The 8,272-nt window shown below is 48.7% G+C and overlaps 2 pseudogenes; one reads left to right on the forward strand and one right to left on the reverse strand.

Annotated features, from left to right (window-relative positions):
• Nucleotides 1-4,236: 4,236 nt before the first annotated feature.
• Nucleotides 4,237-5,406, forward strand: LOC125945105 (uncharacterized; annotated as a pseudogene).
• A 389-nt stretch (nucleotides 5,407-5,795) lies between these two features.
• LOC125945106 (TATA box-binding protein-associated factor RNA polymerase I subunit B-like) lies at nucleotides 5,796-7,990 on the reverse strand (annotated as a pseudogene).
• Between the last annotated feature and the right edge of the window lie 282 nt (nucleotides 7,991-8,272).

Genomic DNA, 8,272 nt, shown 5'->3' on the forward strand with positions numbered 1-8,272 from the left:
GTTTGATAGTGACACATATTTGTGTGACGTTGTTTATTTCCTTTATCCGCCATGCTATTGCCGTAAACTTGTATGAATAAACACTTGCACCACAGCCGCGGCGCGTTTTCTAGTCATTTGCGTGCGCTTGGCAGCTGCCTGCGACGATCAGCAAGTGGTCAGTCAGGTTACTGTCATCTGTGTGGCGGAACCAAAATCCACGGCGGCGACATTTTGATTATCCAATCAGGTATTTTGAATTTGGAAAGCGGAGCATGGCTAGCTTTGCCTGCATTTCTTTTCTAAATTTTTTTTTAGTGTCCCCGCCGCGGTGGCTCAGGGGCTAAGGCGCTGTGCTGATGATGATCAGCCCAAGTACGCGGGTTCCCAGCCGCTTTTCTGATGGAGGCGAAAAGAGAAAATGCCTGTGTTTTAGAGAGTCCCGCGCATGTTAAAGATACCTGGATGGTTAAAATTATTCCGGAGAGCTACACTACGGCGCGCGCCCGATTGCCTGCATAGCGTCAGCGCGTTAAACCTCATAACCAATCAATCAATTAACTTGTCGTTTTGGTGGGAGGAGTGTGTCAGGCACTGACCGTACGAGTTTTTTTGTTGACACCCTATACCTATGTGGACAGTCAGGAAAGTCGCTCAAGTGTGTAGCATTTACTCCTACCCCCCTACGCGCGCCCATTATGCTGCTTCCATTTCGTGAGCGTTTTTCTTCATGATGTTGACGCTCACTTTCCAAACCTAGATTATTTTTTTACATTATTAGCGCGCTATAAAATCGCGCAGACACAGCGCTAACCCATCGTGCTGTACGTTTGCACACCTATTTACTCAGCGCAGCATGTCGCCCAGGGCTGTATATACCGATTTAAATCTGGTGCTAGTTAACTCAAATGCAGGAAACTGCAAAGACTAGTCAAAAATCGAAAACGCCAGATGTCCGCCTTCTCAAAGCGAGAACGTAGCGGCCGTGACTACCGCAACGAACGAACGCTGCAACATATACGACTCAGTAACACGCGTGGCCTTGCCTCTATTTCACAGCTAAGCTACGCGTCAACTGAATAAAAAAAAACACGCGCACTTCGCTCGCGTCGCTCGCGTTTTTACAGGTGGAAATGAAGAGCAGATGAAAAAATTAGGCGCGTTGCCGACGGAGAAACAGCCGGCACGCAAGCGTCGCCGGCCGACGGCGAAGCCTTCACGCTAACAGGGGCGATCCTAGCGGCAGTTTTTGTCCCTGAATGAAACTTCGGCCGGAGTTTCGTGACCAGAAAAAGTATTGAAGGACTCTGGTACTGGCTTTGCCATTAAACCTGCCTTAAAACAAGGACCACTGCAGCTATGTAGCAGAAAAAAGTGTTAGCCGTCTGTTTTTTTACGTGGCTGACTATGTAGCTAGAAAGCTTAAAAGAAAATGTTCTTGTGCTATGTGTGCAACAAAACTTGCCACAAGAAAGCAAAACGTAGTGTGCGGCGAACATAATCAGCTTATTAAGCATTTTGATCGGGGAGGTTTGTTGTATCTGGGGTTGACTTGGCTTGTACTTTAATAACATTGGAGGATGTTTACATTTATTTTTTTCTACTGAGAAGCGGTAGGCTTTTAGCATACATGATCTTATGGTGTTTCTGAGCACTGTAAAGTTTCATCAAGTTAACCACGAAAACCACTGCGAAGCACTAACAGCAAAGAAGTTCAGTTTTTTGTGCTGACACACTTCTGTTTTTTTACGTGGCTGGCTATGTAGCTAGAAAGCTTAAAAGAAAATGTTCTTGTGCTCTGTGTGCAACAAAACTTGCCACAAGAAAGCAAAACGTAGTGTGCGGCAAACATAATCAGCTTATTAAGCATTTTGATCAGGGAGGTTTGTTGCATCCTGGGGTGACTTGGCTGTACTTTAATGACATTTGGAGGATGTTTACTTTTATTTTTTTCTACTGAGAAGCGGTAGGCTTTTAGCATACATGATCTTATGGTGTTTCTGAGCACTGTAAAGCTCATCAAGTTAACCACGAAAACCACTGCGAAGCACTAACAGCAAAGAAGTTCAGTTTTTTGTGCTGACACACTTGCACTTTTGCACCGAGTCACTCAACAATTTAGAGTTGTACAGAGGGAAAAACAGCTAAGAAGGTGCCAGGAGGTCGAGACAAGTGCAATTTCCGTTAGACCTTGGAAAAGCGAGATTACAGATGATCTTAAACCCTATTGTCCATGCTATCCATGACTTGGGCCGAGCAAAAAGTCTGAGCACATTTTTTTCGTGCTATGCTCTTTATGACTGTAGCCTTGCAATGTAAACATATATTGATATTAAAAGCCGCGCTTGAACTTAATTTCTTTAAAGTAATTTAACTACTAACCCCCAGCTCGAATGTCATTTTCTGGCCTGCTGGCAAACTGAGGTATGAAAATGCTAACAAAAAAAAAAGTTTTCTGCAAAATCAACTGTATCTGTACTCCATTCTTTTATATTATTATTACTCGTAATGGTGAAAAGAGGTTGCTGGCTATTTATGCTTCACGGTTGCAGCACCGCCAGAATAAAGGCACCGTTATTTTGCTGCACCCTTGTGAAGCATACAATTTACACAACATATGAATGTAGACCGCACTTCGAAATTCGGACATGCAATAGAATAAGTTTCAGTGGAAAGTGGAGCGTGTTTTTTAAAGCAAGCACGGGGTCTACCCAATAAAAAAATTTCGAGGCGCAGCGTGTGCTGCGAACTTTATGCGGAACCGGAGAACCATTTACTGATCTTACAATACTAGCCACTCTAGATTATCACGTGGCAAAATTAGCGTATCATTTCAAGCCCGCCAAAACTTGGCAAATAAATAAAATTACTGAGGTGGACCATATGTGCGAACTTTAGCACATAACAGCTGCATGTGTCACAGAAAACACGAAGTACACGCCTTCAGCCGCACTATAGCAAGACCACTGAACACACTCCCAACACGCGCAGTGCCACCTGAGCAGACCACCATGTTTCATTGCCATTTGGTGCCCCTACTCACTCCCACTCGTCACACTGCCCCTTCTGGCCACCATAGCAATGCCAAGCCACTAAGCACCACAACGGGTGTCCTAAAGCATGGCATCTATGGCAATGTCAATGCAAGTTATATTCTTGTATGAATTTTAAATCAACCTAACCTACCTAACAAAAAGACAAATTGCTGCCAGTAGACAACTCTTGCTTGAAAAGTGCCTGGAGACCATGAACAAGTAGGCAGTACATATGGTGTGCTCAGTGGCATACACAATGTATGGGCATAATCCTGTTTCAGCACAGACATGTCACTTTACATCAATACACACTGTTGCATTAAGACGTTCATTGATGAATGTGGCTTCTGTGATGAGGGCACCCCCCCCCCCCCCCCCCTAGACAAGACGCTATAAATCCTCTTCAGTCCCCACGTCCCAGATCGGGGACAGTAGCCCGATTGTGTGCAAACATCTAGCAAGCGCGCATTCTAAATCAAAATTCAAATTTCCGCCAGAGAAGGTCTTGCTTTCTCTAACCTCCGAGAGATGGCGCCCCTAGTCCAGCTGAGAAACAGAGTAAAGGCGCGCTTCAAAATGGAATCTCCCAGCCAACGCGCGCGCGGCCCACCTCGTCGTAATACTTTGAATTTACTAGACATTTTTCAACTAAATTGCGATTGGAGAATATCAGAGCTATTTGATATGTTTGCGCGCAGTTTGAGTTAGCTTTGCTCGGCGTACTTCGCTGTAGTCTGTTGTCAGGTGTACGTTAGCACTGATGTCCCCGAACGGGGACTGTGGGTCTCAATATGCTTGTGGCTTTCAGCGAAAGTACTGACTGACGACGAGATCCACGCTCTTCTGGACGAAAGTGATGCCGATTTATCAGATTCTGAAGACATCGACAGTTTTGCTAAAGATCTGGAAGAAGATTCCGACTCGGAGTCAGAACTGGAAGACAACTCCGCGGACACAAATCAACAACGGCGAGGGGCACACACTGCACTCAAGTGGAGCAGCGGAATGTACGTATTGTTGTCTTTCTAAACTAACCGTAGGTGAAATAAAAGAGCAATTGCAGTGCAACAGGATAAACTTGCATATAAATGCGTCGTCTTTCCTTTTTACTAAGGTTTCCTGCTTCACAAAAGAGGAAGACGAAGTGCTCAGTCAAGAATGCGAGAACACAGACTCCACTGAAGTATTTCTTAAAATACTTTCCTGAAGAGTTCTGGGAAGAATGTGCTTTCAGACGAACCTGTACTCTGTGCAGGTCAGAGGGAAGTCTGCCCAAACGGACGCCAAAGAACTGAAGATTTTTGTGTGGTATCCACATTGCTATGGGGATCCTCAAGCTTCCAAGGGTCAGACTTTAATGGTCGCGAATGTTTAGAGTAGACTTGGTAGCTCAAGCAATGCCCGAAACAGGTTCTTTGAGCTGAGGAGCTACGTTCACTTTGTTGATAAGCTATCGATAACTCCGAACGAACGGGAGGAGAACCGGTTGGTTCTGGTAAAGCCTATTCTGACCTCATTCAGAAATGCCTGCTTGGAGCTACCTTGGTCAGGGATGTGTCAATTGATGAACAAATGATTCCTTTTCCGGAAGGTGCCCGTGGGCAGTGCGTTCCTTCAAGCCAAATCCCGTGGTTTAAAAAACTTCGTAATGGCATCTCCAGATGGCTGGTTTTGGACTTTGCGATCTATGTTGGCAAGGGCACAGTCTCTGTGGAAGACATGGGGAGTTCGGACTTGGAGGAAGCATCATCAAGAAGCTTGTGCAACGCTAAAAAGGGATCAAGATACTTTTCTGTTCACCGATCGCTATTTTACAGGCAGAAAATTGCCGAGCACCTGGTAGACGAAAATATCTTTCTGACCGGAACAGTGATGGCCAACCGTATGGAGGTGTGGCAGCAGCAATGCCACAAGAGGGACATAAGGCGAGGAGACTCACACTGCAAGGTACGCAGTGACCGCAAAATGTGCTTGTCAAGTGGAAAGATAATAAATCAGTTCTAGTTTGTCCACTGCATTTGGCGTTGCACCAGAAGGAAGCTGCCAGAGGTGGTCGAAGGACGAGAAAAAGAAGGTCAAAGTTGCCGCAACCGCATGCTGTAGCAGAGTACAATCAGTTCATGGGCGGTGTTGATCTGATTGACTGTTTTGTTTCGTACTATCGCATCTCCATGCGGACAAGAAGTGGAAGGTGCGTGTGTTGCACAATTTCGATATTGCCTGCTGCAACGGGTGGATTGAGTACAAGAGGCTTTGTGAGCAAAGTGCAACCCCGACGCAGCAAAGGCTCGACCTCTTGACGTTCAAGATGGACATTGCCATTGCTTTGATCAAAGCAGAAACGTCACCACGATCCAAAAGGTTTGAGAGAGACCGAAGCCAACAGCGATGATGAAGAGGTGAACGCACGTGGAAAAAAGAGGGGCAAGGTCATGCTCTCCCCCCTGATGACGTCCGGTATGACTTGAAGGGGCATTTTCCCGAGCACCAAATGCTTGGATCCACAACAGGTGCCGGAATCCAGGCTGTAGTGGAAAATCCAGAGTGAAATGCTGAAGTGCGGTATATCTGTGCCTGCAAAACCGGAACTGCCTTTTGGAATTCCACACCCGTTAGTTCCCACAGTCCCGATCTCGGGGACAACCAAGTTTTCCCTCTTCCCTTCATGTTTGAGAATTATTTTTTCTAAGTTGTTTGTATGTAGAAGAGCCAATAAACGAGTTTGAGAGAAACTGCACCACATTGTGTTCTGGGGACTGAAGAGGATATGGTCTAAATTTCTTAAGGTTTCTTCTAGAAGTGCCTTGCTATTTCATTGGAATACTGACCAGTTATGAAACAACAGAACAATGGCCGGTGCTGAAAAATGCATATCTCACGTGCCATGTCATGGCCTCAACCCCATAAGCCTACACAACAATGTGCAACAATGGAAATATACCAATGTGTAACAGTCTTTTCAAAAAATATTAGGACAATGTGAAGCAACATACTACGTATAAAAGACACGGTCTTGCCTGACAAATAGTGCTTCAATACGCAAAAGGTCCCTGTACAGCTCCTTTGGGGGGCAATGTGTCATAGCTGCAATTACCTCCAATAGAAATCGGAAAATTTTCGGGAGCGAGTGTTGCACAATAGTGGAATACTTCATATCATAAACTCTCCTCAATGCGACCGTCCAGTACCGGTCACAACTGTCTTGCACAATGGCCGCAAACTCCGGCTCCCTTTGACACAACTCAGCCCAACCTCCAAGAGATGCGACGCCATCACTGGCGCGGGTGAGATACGTCACGTCCTGGTCAAGAAATGATTCCTCCAATACTGCTCTCAGCCCTGAAGAAACCGCCACGCTTTGAGAGAAGAACCGTATGGCCGGCGAAATTGCAAAGCTGGTTGCAGGCACGCTTTGAAAGGCAAGCTCCCTCTCATGCATCTCCCGAAATGACTTCTGCAGACCCTCCCTTAGCGCCTTTGTGACCATGCAACGGTCACCTGGAATGCTGTCAGGATGACGGAACAAGACACCCACGTCCTGATGTCATCGAGGTCCTTGGGCTCGAAGATGTAGCAGCTCGAACGCAGCAAAAGGACCCTGGCACGCATGTGTTTCTCCCAGCGTGCCCACACGAACAGGTTCGCTCCGGATGACGGCTAGCCAACTCCTCAACGGCTTGCGACAACTGTTTTCTCCCTGCTGCCATTCAGCCCAAACGTAAGCTTCAGGGACAGCAGAAGGAGAGCTGCAGCCCTGACTTCACAGACGGGAGAAAAAAGGGGCACGGAGCGCGATGTTCGGGTGGGTGGTTCGTCCCAGCGAGTCACCATGTCGGGATGGGTGCGAAGGAACCTGCTCGCAGACGTTCACAAAACTCTAGAGGGAGGTTGAGGTCCGCCACGAGGCGCATGACGATCGGCAGGAGTGGTGGCTGTTTTCAGTTCGTTCCGGACTCCGAGGAAGTGAGCCAAGTGGGCCGCCTGCGCTGAAAGTTCGTCGATCGTGGGCATCGCCAGTCTCACGAACGTTCGCCACTGTTGGCCCCACAGCTTGGCGTCCTGGGGCAGGACTTCATGACATGCAGGTACGGCAGGTGCCCATCCCGGGCCCACCTCAAGATATCAGTCAGCAAGATGGGATCTCCAGTAATCAAAACGCCCAAATAGAGAACGCACAAGAGCCGTTGGAGAGTTACCACAGTGACCTCAGTTTCCCCGGCCGACTTTCTTGTCGTGCACGTTGAAACCACGGACGGACACGAGGTCGAGGTACTCTTTGGCCGCGGTCGACCTAAAGTCCTCCCATTCGTCGTCGGAGGCCTGTTCTCCTTCCGTAGCTGCGGCGGCCTCTTCTTCCAGGACGTCCTCGCACTCCGAGTCAAGATTGCGCGCTCGAGCCACCACGACAGCGGTTCCTGAGCTGCTTGCGACGGCGAGACGAGCGTGGCGTGAGTCGCGTCCTCACACCCGAGCCAACAGCGCTTTCTGCATTTTCTTTCGATTGCGTTCGTTCGATTCGGACGTCGCGAGGAGCTCTTCGGACAGTTCGCAAGTCGCTCCAGCGGTTTCGCGGCCCCGATGCGGGGTGTTCGCTCATCGCTTCGACGCGACTCACGGCTTCTAGCTTGACGAGGTAGTCCATCCACAGCCGACACACGACCCCGCGGAGTTCTGAGACGCGCCCAGCGATACGAGCGCGTCGACTTGGCGCACGAGAATTATGTTGAACAGTTCATTCGTCTGGTATGGCGCTTGCTCTCCTGCGGCTTGTCGCCCGTCTCCTTGCGCGACTGCCGCGGAGAGGCGCGACCGACGTGCGGAGGTGGTGCGGCACCCTCGTCGTCCACTTGTTCGACGCGCACCTCTTGGCTTTGGGTGTTGCACTCGGAGCAGTAGAAGAGGCCCGAGACTTCTTCGAAGTCCTCGCCGCCACATGACGCGCACACAACCATCGCAGCACTACTGGGAGGCAGTTAATTGCGGTGGACGCAGGGCGAGTCGCGCCGAGGCCCATGTATGAACGGCAAACAGCACGGTGCAGTCCCACGCCGACGCACAGCGCGCAGTCGCATCCCACCGCACTGCCAAGCCGAGCGTTGGATGAAGCGATGTCTTGCTTTTAAAGCTTAACTTGTCCACGGACAGTGTCCAGTGACTAGGCTCCAAACCATTAAATAAATGTGCCACTTTGGCATAACAAAACCTTGCCGGCCAAGTTTTCCGCTGCAACGCACGTGGGGAACGGCAAGCGCACTCGT

The sequence above is a fragment of the Dermacentor silvarum genome, chromosome 4 (assembly GCF_013339745.2).
Source record: "Dermacentor silvarum isolate Dsil-2018 chromosome 4, BIME_Dsil_1.4, whole genome shotgun sequence".
Classification (NCBI taxonomy): Eukaryota; Metazoa; Arthropoda; class Arachnida; order Ixodida; family Ixodidae; genus Dermacentor; species Dermacentor silvarum.